Raw genomic sequence first — 13,857 nt, forward strand, 5'->3', positions numbered from 1 at the left:
GAAAGGAGATAAATAGGTGAAGGAGATAATATATTTTTGGCTGTCCAATTAGTGTGGGTAAACAATATGCATCTATCAACGATTCTGCAGTGAATTTAATGCTTTTATATAATGGAACTTGTAGCCCGCAATTTTACCTACGCAATACGGCCAACTTCAGTTAGAAGCAGTGCATGAGATAGACCACGATCTTACCTACCCAATACTTCCGGGTTCTAAGGTCGGGGCCGCCTCGTCAAGCCAATAAGAACATTCAGTAATATATAGGTAGGCATAAATAAATATCGCTTTCCAGTCCTACCAATAATACACACATACTCCAACTGCAACACAACTACCTTGCAAAATCTGAAAGGCGAGGAGCAGACGAGGTTTTGTGCAAAGACATCATTTCATTATTTTATTCTTGCTTGAATATATGAAATTCACCGATTCATATGAATATAAACGGTTAATCGAGTGAATCATAGTACTGAAAATCCATGGTTTGTAGTTTATGTGGATTTGTTCGTTCATGGACATAGAATTCTAAGCCAATGTCTGAATGCAAAATAGGTATGTTTGGTTGGATGTGGGTAGGCGACAGGAAATGGAAAGTAATAGCGAATTTGGAAATTTTTGGTTTTTTTCAATTTCATTCTTGTTTCTAAGGGCATGGAAAGTTTAGAAAATAGAAAGGAAAGGATTTGAATTTGAATCTTGAAAGTGGGTAATTTCAATAATCAATTTTTCGAATATGTTTTTAGAGAGGAAAAAGATAATGTTGGAAACCAATATTATATATATATATATATATATTTGTATTTAATAAATTAAATTAAAAATAAAATAAAAATTATATTTTTTTTGGGTGAACTGTATCTCTAAAATTGTTATATTATTCATAATTATTAACATTATTTAAATTTCTACTCTGTTATATATAAGAAAATGTATATTATTTTTTTTAATTGAAAATTTTCATCTATATCATATCAAATTTAAATCTAAATTCAAACTTGGTAATGGTACTCAAAACCATATAATAAAGAGAGAAAAAAACAAGCTCACCTCATCACACCCACATAAGGTAAAAAACTAATTCAAGAGCATGGTGAAAATTTACCAGTTTTAAACTTTGTTTATGAGAAAGTCAACATCCTTTATATTAGAGTTATTACCATTTTTTTAATCACTTTTAATAACTACATTAATAGGTTTTAATAATTATATTAATAGGTGTGTTTATTTTGAAATAGGATTTTCATAATTTTAATTTAATTATCAATAATTATTAAGTGGATGGTAGGGATTTAACTTTTCTATAAAAAAAAGAATACTCTTAATAGTATTCACAAATCAAAGAATGAGATTTATCTTCAAAAGAGTTCAACCATTTTTACATCAATTAAAAAATATTTCATATGAACAAGTGTCATATGAAATGAGCTATAGTTTTTTGGCATGTGGTATTGATAAGCCATGACATCTGCCCATGCTATTGTAACAAAGTCTATTTATAAATTAAAAATCTCCATAGTAAAGTGGGGTGAATCTCTATAGTTCAAAATATTTTTGCATGATTATATATATATATATATATATTACTTATACTTACTCAACTTATATATTAATTCTTTTTATATAATAATAATAATAAGTTATAATCTTGTTAATTTTATGAATTTTAAAATTTTAGTAACTTAAAATATATCATAATAGATATTTTAATATTTATTATGAATAAATGTTTATAAATACTTATAAACAATTTTTTAATTAATATGATTATATTAGTAAAATAATATGACTACTTAATATTATAATACTATAAAATCTAATCTTAAATTTAATTTTTATATATATATAATATGTCCATGAATTTTAAAAACTTTATAAAAAATAAATTAATATTAAATATACATACAAATCTCGTAATAATCATAATAATTTAAAGCTGCAAATAAAAATGTTAATTGCATGTTAAATTCATGCGATTAAAGGAAAAAAAGAGATAGAGTAAAATAGTCAGAATTAAAAAAAAAAAAATTGATCGAGTTATTAAAGATTAATAAAATTATAAACTTTAAAATAAAATCAAATTAAAAAAAAAAAAAAAAATCAAATTCAAATCATAAGGCTTATAAATTTCGCAATAAAAACCAAACCCATGTTAAAGGCTCAAATAAAAATGATATTATACATTTGTCTATTTGATTTCATAATGCTTTTATAAAAAAATATTAAATTCTATGTCTCATAAAAACCAGGGCCATGTTAATGGATAAGTAATTCTATTTGATTGCTTAGTATTATTGTATATTTGTCTATTTGAGTGAGTGAGTATTGAAAGTAGGAATGGAACATATATGGATTTTTTATATTATGTTAAAAATTACAATAGTATTATAAAAATAGATTTTATATTATAAAGACATCAGGGTCTGGTTAAATCATTTGAAGATCGATAAGAATGTTGTTTTGCAAAACATTAATAATATTAAAAATATTGTTACTTCTAAGTTCAAAGGAAAAATGTGGTGTGAGAAAGATTTAGTAGCTAAAAGAAAATTAAGATATTATAAGGAGGTCATCAACCCCACCCTAAAAGATCAAAAGTATCTCTTTGTTTTAACTAGCTTAAAAAAGAAAATTAATATAGCCAAGATTAGAACGAACTCTCATGAGCTCCATAGTGAAATGGGTCATTGGGCAGTTCCTAAAACACCATGGATGGAAAGGATCTGCTATCTCTGTGAGAATATGAACATAGAGGATGAAAATCACTTCCTCTTAGAGTGTTGCACGTACAACCACATTAGATCTCAGTTTCATAATCTTTGTTGCAATACTGACCTTCATATCTTTTTACGATGTCAATATTATAGTGAGCTCCAGAAGTTTCTCTCCAAACTTTTTAAGCATAGGAATAAAATCTTAAATCAAACTAAATAATTTGTTTCTTTAGGTCCAATAGACCAAAATTTAGTCTTTGTGGATGTTAACTATCATCACCATCATCATCAAATTTTAAAGAATATAAAAAATTATATTATATATAAATTTAAAATAGTATAAAAATAAATAAATTTTAACCATCAAAAAAATTAAAATATTAATTATATTATAAAAGGTTATAAATTTATACATTTAAAACAAATTTATATTTTATTGAGAGATATTATATATAAAATTATATAATAATTTATATATAATTAATTAAATAATGTTATTGGTTATAAAGTTTCAAAAAAAAAGTTTTGGTAACAAAGATTATATCTTTAATGACACAATTAATATGAACCACGTAATTTAGGAGTAGCATATTTTCATTTAGTTCCATAGATAAAACCACATCAATTCCTTTTAAAACAATTCTACAATCTATACCCCCAAAAAAAAGGAAAGTACTATAATATATACCAAAAAGGCAGGTATATGCAATCTTTTGATAACAAACAACCCCAAAAAGGGAACCTGAAAGAAAGAAAGAAGAAAGAATTATTTTAACATCCACGAGGTTAAAGATAGCCTATCAGACAAATTGCTTCTTCGTATGCTTGATGTATTCCACATTTTTCTGTGAAGCTTCACAATAAATGCTCCCAGCGTCTCGACAAACTCCTCGCTAAATAGATTATCCCAAGAGCTAGCTGCCATCATACCTGCATAACTTTCCCTGTTGCCTTTGAAGGCCTCACATTCTAAAATGAAATATTTTTATGTTTCCACTTTTCCGGAAGAATAAAAAATGTATACCCTTTTCTCCCACACTTCCTTTGGCCTTTTCCAGCGCCTTGTTTCACAACGGAGTTGATGAGAATTAGTCCTTAACTGAGCAATAAGAATTTTGGCTCTCCAAGAGATATTGCCCTCTATGTATGCTTTTGTTTGATGATTATGAGTGGTATTAAACACTTCAATATAGTAATTTTTCTTTCTTCCTAGCTCCTTATCCCAAGTACGTTTGTGGAACTTTTCCATAACAAAAGATTTTATCTCTTTGTTGTTTATGCGACACACATTCAAGCAAATACCCCATTTACTAAACCATTTGTTATTTTGTTACATCCAAGTTTTTTTGCTCTTGCACAATCTATCATTAAAGACAACCTTAGGCCATCTACCCTCTTCCATTTGCTCAATTTTTTTTAAATACCTTATGACTCACACCATAGCAATTGCTTCAATAAGAGCAATCTTTGTTTCACTTAACAAAATATCATAATAAACTGCACTTTTAATCTTAAATTTGTTTGTAATCAAACGCTTCTGAATTTTCTCAATTTGTATCCACTGCATGTTGGAGGTATTGCTAGCCCACAGTTCACAACCATAGAGAATCATCGGAATCACTACAAGCCCAAAAAGAGTTTGAGTGGTCTTCCAGTCCCATAACTTTGCCTCTCTACACCTCTTTTGAAAAGCATAAAATGCTTTCCAACCCCCCAAAGTTCTTTTTTTTCTACAACCATTCCAGCTTAGATTTTTGTTGAAGTCAATTCCAAAGTATTTGCAATCCGCAACTTCTTCCAGAATGTTATGAACAACAAAGACTTGAAGCGTAGGGGCTAGATGTTTAATGAAAAAAAAATAGTGCTCAATGGTCATACTGCCAAACCAATCCGTCCCTCGGGAAGGGTAGGCTAAAAAGGGGAAAAAATACATGGTGATACGATCACCTGGCTTGAGACCAAACAATCCATTTCTCGGCCCTAGAGTGAAAACATTGAATTACTAATGATTTAAGAAACCCATGATTCCCAATCCTAACATGCAAATCACCCTCTGCAACGACTTCCCTTAATATGCAAAGGCCTAATTCGATCTGTACATATCTATCACCTCCAAAACTAGTAAGAACCCATCTATGTAGCAAGACTGAAACATGCATTGCTTGCATTTGATCGTTTTATATACTAAGACTCCAACTATCCTAAAAACTTTAGTTATGTATCTCCAAGTTTCTGATATGATTTATAAGAAGTTGTTTTTTTTTTATTAGTCTCCTCCATGAATGTCCAGAAGCATGATGACACAACGATGTATTATATAGAATCGGCCCCTCTTATTTCTTGCCAAAGGAACATAATGCTTGCTAAAACCTGCATGTCGTCTAACTTCCTTTGATGAACAGGTGGCAAAATAACTAATCTGACCCATCTCAAATATATAATATAATTGCTTCTAGAAATAAAAACATTCCACAACTTGTGTTTCCTAATTGCCTCTCTCTGCAACAGAATCTGAGTATTAATGTAGAGGAGAAGGAAAATATACTCTAATTGATTACTGTAAAGAAGAAGAAAAAGGTAGCCTCTTAATGGCCCTGAGAGGTTTCGAATGCAATGAAGAACTATATGGAACCTACATCGGCTTGTTGGACTATAAAAACACAAGGTGAAGTGCCTCAGAAAGAAATGGTGGACTCGAAATCTGGGCTGTGCCCTAAAAAAAATTGCAAGCCAGGCTGGATTCCGCGTCCAACGACTCATTTGGACGAGTGGGCAGTCATGGTTGGTATTATATTAGTGTTTTCTTTAGCATCAACAATCAACATATCCCTTTCCAAGGGAATAAGTTTTATGCTAAAACAAGAGAGGGCACAAAAAGAACATGATATGAAACCCAAAATCTATGCACTTGGGACAGATTTGAGTATCATGGAGGTTACAGTAAAATACCTTCTCAACTTGGAAGAACTTGGTTCACTCCTCTCTAATTTGGATTAGTCATATGGGAAGAGCTTGATTTAGGCTCTAAAACCATCCATGCTTGTCTTAGTACAACACAAGTATTTGGAGCACCCTTGTGAAGGGGTCAAACTTTTGGTTTCCTCGTGTCTTAGTAGTATCATAATGTTGACCAAACCTACACCCCCTTATAATGATGGCATTATGAGGAGAGCCTTCAGGTTGATAATGGATACCTTTAAAAACTTGGATAATAGTGAGGGTCCCACCTTTTGGAAGAAGCTTTAGATTCTAGAAGTCATGGTCATGGTTAGAACATATGACATGATGTTTAACTTAGAGTGTGATGACTTGATTATATAAATGTTTCAATGCTTCTTCAACATTAGGAAAGATCATCTTGACATGATCAAAACACACATGCAGTCCATTTTATCTTCATGTATGGGAGATCGTGAGACCATTTGCAAGGAATTACAGTCTGGATTGCTCGCCATTTGGAGGAGAGAACAATTGCTCTCACTTGCTACTTATGAACTAGCCAAAAATTTGGTTGAGGAGAAAGGAGCTACTCAGGTTTGGTGGATCATATAACAAGAATGAGCTAAGGAGAAAGGGCCTTTGCTTCATATGTAAGGAACCTTGGGGGTATAACCACTCATGTTTCGGTGACATCAAGAAGATGATATGGGTAGATCAGGAGGAGATTCCTTTTGACTTTCAGGATGAAGATTCTTCTTTTATAGTTGAGTCCATGGGTTTTTACAAGGATACCTCTAAGGAGCATGAGAAATCATATGTAGTTGTTGATAGTAGCTCCTACATGCATCTATGTGAGATGGAGGAGTATGATGAGCAACAGATTGTTCCCATGGGGGAAGACGATTAGAGAGCACACTGGTGAGATGAGGGACTAGTGATTCAACATGGAGATCACAAAGAAAAGCATGAGTTAGCAGAGGAGGATGATAGGCATAGTGTGCATGATGAGTCGTTTATGGAGAGCCAGTTGGAGGTTCATGTTGAGCCCATGTTGGAGGAGGATGAGCAGTCGTCTTTTGGGCCAACCATTGGCGAGGAGCAAACAAATGTATAGACATCCAACAGAGTTGTGTCACTTTTAGACACTTACCATCGGGAGGTTTTGGAGCCTGACAGGATAGTTCTGTAAGAGATTGGTAGACTTGAGAAGCGTGGAGTTTCCAATCAGATGAGGGAGGATCTTTTGGAGATGGTAGTGCATACATATTTGGTCATCCCATTGATGAGGTGCAGATAGATGCAATGGTAGCCAACAGAGTTGTAGTATTTCCGAGCAACCATCCTTTCCAGGAGTACATAAACAAGGATTGCAACATGGCTTGCCCACTTCTTCCCATTATGGAGAGGGGCATGATTTATTAAATAGATCTTGTTGATTAACTGGGAAGAACAACATGAGTTGAGCATGGACTAGCATCAACATAGTAGACTTGTTCCATACATAGTTTTCCATGCATTGGATTGACAGGAGATCATGAGTTGGTATCCTATTGACAAAGTTTCATTCTTAGTCATGAGAGTAGTAGAGTAGGGGACCTTAGAGATAAGGGATACTACATGATCTCTTTAGCCGCAAGATGTAGTTTTGACCACTCATCATCATTTCAGCGTACCATTAGCATAGTGGGATTGACCTTGGTTTATGTCAAGGGTTGGATTGGAGAGAGGTGATGAGTTGGGATTCTATTAGTGGAGCGACATCTACCACCAAAGATAGAGCATAGACAGAGCCATGGGGTATGGGTGATGATGATTGGACATGGTGGCTTTGGAATCCAAGTGGATCCATCGATGACATGTTAAGTTGGATATGGGTTTGGGATCTAGGTATTAAGGGACCCATTCATGATTGGTTAACATGGAGGCATGTGTAGCACAGTGGTTCATATGGGATCCTTATATCAGTTTGCAGATTCCTCTGTAGTGGACATTACAGATTACTTGAGGGAAACCAATCTTGGGGTGGGAGGATTTTTCATGTCCCCATCTTTATTTTCCTCCATAGTATAGCTAGGATGGGTTTCTAAGGTATGTGATGGCGAGGTCACATGAGCAATATTATGTCATCAGGGGCCCCAGGGGAGTTTTGAGGATTTTTTATGGGATCTAATGGCATTCTCTATATTTATCATCATGAGTAGTTTCGCACAAACTTTTTTTTTAGTTCCATGGATTTTTTATAATTCCCATAAAATGGGGTTATTATTGTGCATATTTTAATTAATTATGTTCAAGGTGGCATTTCAAGATGAATATTTGACGGAATACCTTAGTGTAATAGCTCGTTGGAATTGAAACTAGAAGATCTAAAGGATGGGATGTTGAGAAGTGATTTCTAGTGGTTGAAGAGAGTATGGTGGGTAATTTACCATTTTCCCAACCTAAAAAATGACTTTAATTAGTTATTTAATTAAAAGGAAAAAAAATAATTAAATTGAGGAAAAAGGCCAAAAGTGACTTAAGTGAAGTAAATTAAAATTAAAAAGTTATTTAAGATAAATTCAAGGGACGATCTTCTAGAGTAATAATAAACTAAGATGCTTCTAGAGGATTGGAGATCATTCCATGGAGTCTTTAAAAGGAGGAGAAGGAGATCATTTGGGATATCTTGGGGTTGAGCTTCTTTCTTCTAGAAAGGTTTGGATAATCGGGAGTTTCCAACTTCAGTAGTAGCCCCACGATGGAAACAATGAGAGTGGGTGAGTACCCATCTCTTCCCTTGGTGAATTCACTTAGAATTTGTTGGCATTGATGTCAACAGGTTGGAGATGTTGCTTTTCATTTGCATGTGAGTTTGGCTTGGTGGTCCTAGTGGTTGGCATTGATGTCAACATAATTGGGGCATGGCCTAGTGAAGATGATTTGGAGGCTTAGTAGAGATGGACACATAGTGTTGGAGATGTTGTTGTTGCAGGTGGTTGGAGTGCTTCTCTAGTTGTTGTATATGTCACTGCATGTCTTGGAGATATTAGATATGCTGCTACATGTGTTGATTTGTGGTTGCTTATGTTTGATGTGCCTTTATTAGTGATGGAGAAAGTTGGATGATTTGATGTTGTTGTTGTAGTTATTGACGCAATTACAGCAAGAGTTGGAGATGCTTTAGAGATGTTTTGGTTGTTTCTTGAGAAGCTGGAAGCGTTGGTATTAGTAATAAGGTTAGTAGAATAGGTTTTGCATGTCATTGACTTTTTCTTAGCCTACTTCATCAATTAAACTTGACACAAAGGTTTGGAGGAGTGATTAGATGTCGAAGGAGGTGTTCCATCATCTAGAAGAGGTTTTGGACTGAAGATCCATTGGTTTTCTTTATCCTTAGCCCAAATTTCATGGAGCCAAGCCTATGGGACCAGTTGAAAAGCTTCAGTTACACGGAGACATACCTATGGGAGTCACTATGATGTTCTAGTTGCATGGATACAATGTCATGCATGCAATCTAGCATTTTCACAAGTTTTTCTTTGGATTTCTCATGTTGATCAGCTCATTTTTGTATTTTGGAAACATTCTTGTTCGAAACTTTTTATTTTATGGTCAAAAAAGTTCATGGGACCTACATAAGTTGTTTAAAGTTGAAAAAAGCAAAAAGGCAAGTGGACTTAGTGGTTGATAGAGTCAATGAACTAAAACTAGATCAAATCAAGCTTATAAACAGGATTGTTGAGCTCAATAGTTATGTGTAATTATTGAGTTGAGCACTTAAGTTCATCTATATATTGGAGAAATCCCATTGCTAGTATGGTTAATTGTCTAGTTGTGGTGTGGAGTGAGTGTGAGCTTGGAGAAGAGCCTACAAGTTATGTGAGTTGTCTATGCAAATTTTATGAATCTGTTTGCAGTTGTTGTAGCATATAGTTGAATTTTATTTCATTCATTATACTATGCAATGAATGAGGTGTTTATGTGTGGATTGGAGTAGATTTTGAGGAGATTGTTTTGTAGCTGGTGTTCATATTTTGTTGGATATTTTGATTTAAAATGATGATGTTGTTGTAATGTTCAATGTTGAGTGAATTGGGATTCCAATTTGAAAATATATGAAACAAATCTCACATGGAGGAAGTGAAGGCATGAAGGCTTCAAAGTATACAGTGACTTTGCAAATTCAGTAGAAAGAAGAGATTTCTCCATCCTAAAGGAGTAGGATAGTCCAATGGTAGTTGAGAGAGGATCATTGACCGTGGTGGCCTTTAGTGGATGGTAGTCCTTAGATCCTTTAGAGAAATAGTTTCCTATCTGATAGGAGCCAACATACCATGAAGGAATTCGTGCCTTTCGGCTTATAGGTGTATGATTATCCATGTAAAATTTGTTCAACAAAATAATAAAAGAATTGAGCAACGCAATAGAAGTAGGGTGGTTTTTTGCCCGAGGAAGGGCGTTCCACTAGACATACTTATGTCCATTGTGTTGATTGTTTTTATGGTTGCATGTTTATTTTTTATGATCTAATCTATGGTTGTGTGCTTCAATTTTTTCATGGTGTAAAATATTAATTAATTTGAGTAAAAGCATGAAAGTGTCACAGTATTGATTCATCCTCCCCCCTCCCCCCTCGTAGTAGTGATATAGTTTCCAACAATTGGTATCAAAACAAGGCTCTCAGGGGCATCTTAATTGTTGGAGAGTGGATCTTGGATAATTTGGAAAAAAAAATTGCAATTTTTTGTTCGAAATGGATCAACAAGGAATTCCAATGCGTCATAAAGGTAGATTTTCAACTTGGAGAGCAAAGTTGGATTCATATTTTCTATCTCTTGATGAAAATATTTTGTTGTCCGTAGAGTATGGAGTTAGAGATGTTTTTAATGAAAAAGCTAAAGAGACTATTTTGCATGGACTTCTGAGATCTAATAAGTTGTATGTGAAGCATCGTGAGACTACCAAAGAAATTTTGGATAGGTTGCAGAAGTTGTATCTTAGAGGAAAATTGCATTTTTCAGATCTGGAGAAAAATGCAAAGGATTCTACTCTTATTGCAATCACAAATCAATCCTCCTCACAAGAAGATGAAAGCACTAGTGATTGCAGTGATAGATCGAGCAACAGTTGCAAAAATGATGAGAAATCCAAGGTGAAGGCACTAGAAGTTGAGATTCAAAGGATTATGGATGAAAATAGAGATCAACAGATGTTGCTGCAAATGTTTGATGAAAAGGAGTACGCTTTCAAAGAATAAATTTCAGAACTGAAAATTCAGTTGCAAGAAGGAATGAAGATTGATATTGGGATGATGAAGAAATACAACGAGTTGGAGGATGAGTGCCAGTAATTGAAGGCTGAATTAATTTCTGCAAGGAAAGAATTAGAGATCTCCAAAACTAGTGCTCAAGAATCTACTAGCAAATTGAAATTTGTTGGAGCACATAGTTGCAACAAAAATAATGAAAATGTCCAGCCATGCAAGAAGCAACATAACAAGCGAAGAAGGTCCAAGAAGAATAATAGAGTAGGGAAGTGTTATAACTTTGGAGTTCATGGACACATGGCAGCAAGTTGTAGAAATGGAGAGATCAAACTCTTTCATCAAAAGGAGCAGCCAAAGGAGAAGTCACATCAAGCATGCATACAAATGAAGTCTCCATCTGTTAGGTATAATAGTCCTTTTTATGGTTATTTTTTCTCATGCAATGATTTTGGCCATAGGGCTATTGATTGCGGGGCACATGCAAGGAATGGAAATTATACCAATAAAAAGATATAAGCCTATTCCTCTATTCCTTGGTCACATTATATGTTTTATTTGTGACAATATTTTCCATAAGGCCAAGGATTGCAAGCTACCCATGTGTTACAGGAGATCCGATCAAGTAAAGAAGATTATGCAAGGCCAATCACACAAGAAGAAGAAGGTCCAACATATGAAAGTTTGGAGAAGAAAAGAGCAATAAGGAACTCCCATAAAAAACTAAGGCTTGCATGGTCTCAGGGGGAGCATATGGTTGCATAATGAGTTGTATGCAAATCCTTGATTATGTAGCCATATCAGAAATTGTGAATGAAGACAAATCTATAGTTTTAGAGATGCATGAGTTCAGGGGGAGTTCATGAGGTTTGAAGTGCATTTTCATTTCAGATCTAATTCTATTTTGTTTTAGTTGGAGTAGCTATATGTTTTGATGCTAAGGTTGATATGGCATCCATATAGTTATTTATATGCGCATTTTCTAGGTGTGATGGGCGATCACACATTCAGGAGGAGAATTTGTGCTTCCAAATGGACTGGCAATTGTTGGCATCATTCTCACTCTAGAGGATTTTTATTGTGCTTACTTGACATGAGTGTTTTTCAAGGAAGGATATTTATTTGTGTTGTCATATAGTAGTAAGATCATATCTTTTGCATGACATATTTGATGTGTATGTCATATGTTTTCATGCATGTGTATCTGCTATGGAGATCAGTAGATATATTGGAGATAGTTCATCTAGAGTATGCACTTTATTGTTGGATCTTACATTGTTGTTGATGTATATTGATGTTTTGTTGCTCACTCATTTGTTTCATGTGCCTTATTGATGACATTTTGTTCACATATGTTGAGGATATGATGAGTTAGTGCTACAAATAGTGGAAAATGTTAGATCTTTGCTTTTATTGTTGTTACTTGTTGACGTGTTTCTCATGATGATGATGCATTATATTGATGGTTGATGAGTCTCATGGATGATTTGTGATGATGAGGATTTATTTTCTACTACACCTATGATATATTTCCATGTTGTTTCTAGTAGATGATTTTATTGTTGATGCACCTGTGAAGCATGGTGTGATCGGAATCTGGATTAGGGGCAAAAATTTGGTCAAAAATCAAAGCACTCATAATCAATCAAAACATGAACAACTTGTTTCACTCAAAACAAAGTTCGTATGAGAAAGTTAGAGCCTGCTGTCTGTTTTGTCAAACAAGGAAAATTTGGTGACTAGGATGCTGACTAGGCATCTGTACAACCCAGTTAGCAAAAATAATATTCTAGGGAATATTCTTGGAATATTCCCATAGGTGGACTAACCAGATCTTGACACTTGGCAGCACTTTATTGGTCTGGAGCATTTGGGTGGACCAATGAGAAGGTGACACATGGCAAGGCCGGAGACCGCCACGTGTCCGTAGGCAAAGGCTTGGGCATCGGCAAGCAATAGAAATTTTTTATGGTAGGTCAGGGAGTCGAACCTGTGACCTGCACTACATAAGAACCAAGTATTACTGCTACACCACATTATGTGTCTTAACCAATATGGGTTGCCCATTGTATTTGAAGACATAGCTGTTGGAGTTCTGGAGTTAACCGCAAATTTAACCACTACATGTGAACACGATGGAATTAACCGCTAGTAGTTAAGTAATTGGTGGCCAGTGCTAGCATTAACACCAGATAACCACCTCATGTGACTAGCACTACAAACCTTAACCGTTAGCATTTTATGCTAACTGTCAAATTAATGTGCTTAGCGGGATTAGCACTAATTAACACCTATTTAATCATTAATTAATTTCAGATTAGTTTGGCGGTAATTTTGTTGGAGCTGATAAATCTGGAGCCAACTCCAAACTTGGTGGAGTTAACTTGTTTTTTTTCCAGATTTAGTGGAGATTTCCTAGGGGAAACGGTTTTGGCCATAACGCTTGCAATTTTCAACCAATTTTGGCTCAGAAAGAGTCATCACTAGATGATTTGGATGCTCTGAACACATTGGAACAAGTTGCATAGGTAGAAAAACACTTCTATATGTGATTTTTCTACGTTGAATTTTAAGGAAGCCTAGGGCCACCAGGATAGGAGGCCAAGCCTAGATTAGCTGAAGTCCAATTGCAGATCTTGGAGAGTCATTTTTAGGGGTTTTGGGTATTATGAATCCAATGAAGCAGGTTGAAAAGCCATTGGAGCACTGCAAGTGCATGTAATCAGAGAACTGACCATTAATCCAAAGAGGGCCTGGCCATTGAAGCAGGTCCAAGGAGATCTAGCCCAGGAGGGGTGAACTCCTTTATCAGCTTTGTGTTATGAGTTTGTTGTGTTTTAATTCTCTGCATTTTACTTGTTGTATATGTGTTGTAAAAGGCTAATTAATCTCATACATTTCTCATAAAAGAAACTCAAACTTGACACATAATCCTTCACATTTTGGTTAAATTTGATG

This window comes from Pinus tabuliformis, chromosome 4_2, assembly GCF_031772625.1.
Source record: "Pinus tabuliformis cultivar Carrire ecotype Pingquan chromosome 4_2, CPIR1, whole genome shotgun sequence".
Taxonomy (NCBI): Eukaryota; Viridiplantae; Streptophyta; class Pinopsida; order Pinales; family Pinaceae; genus Pinus; species Pinus tabuliformis.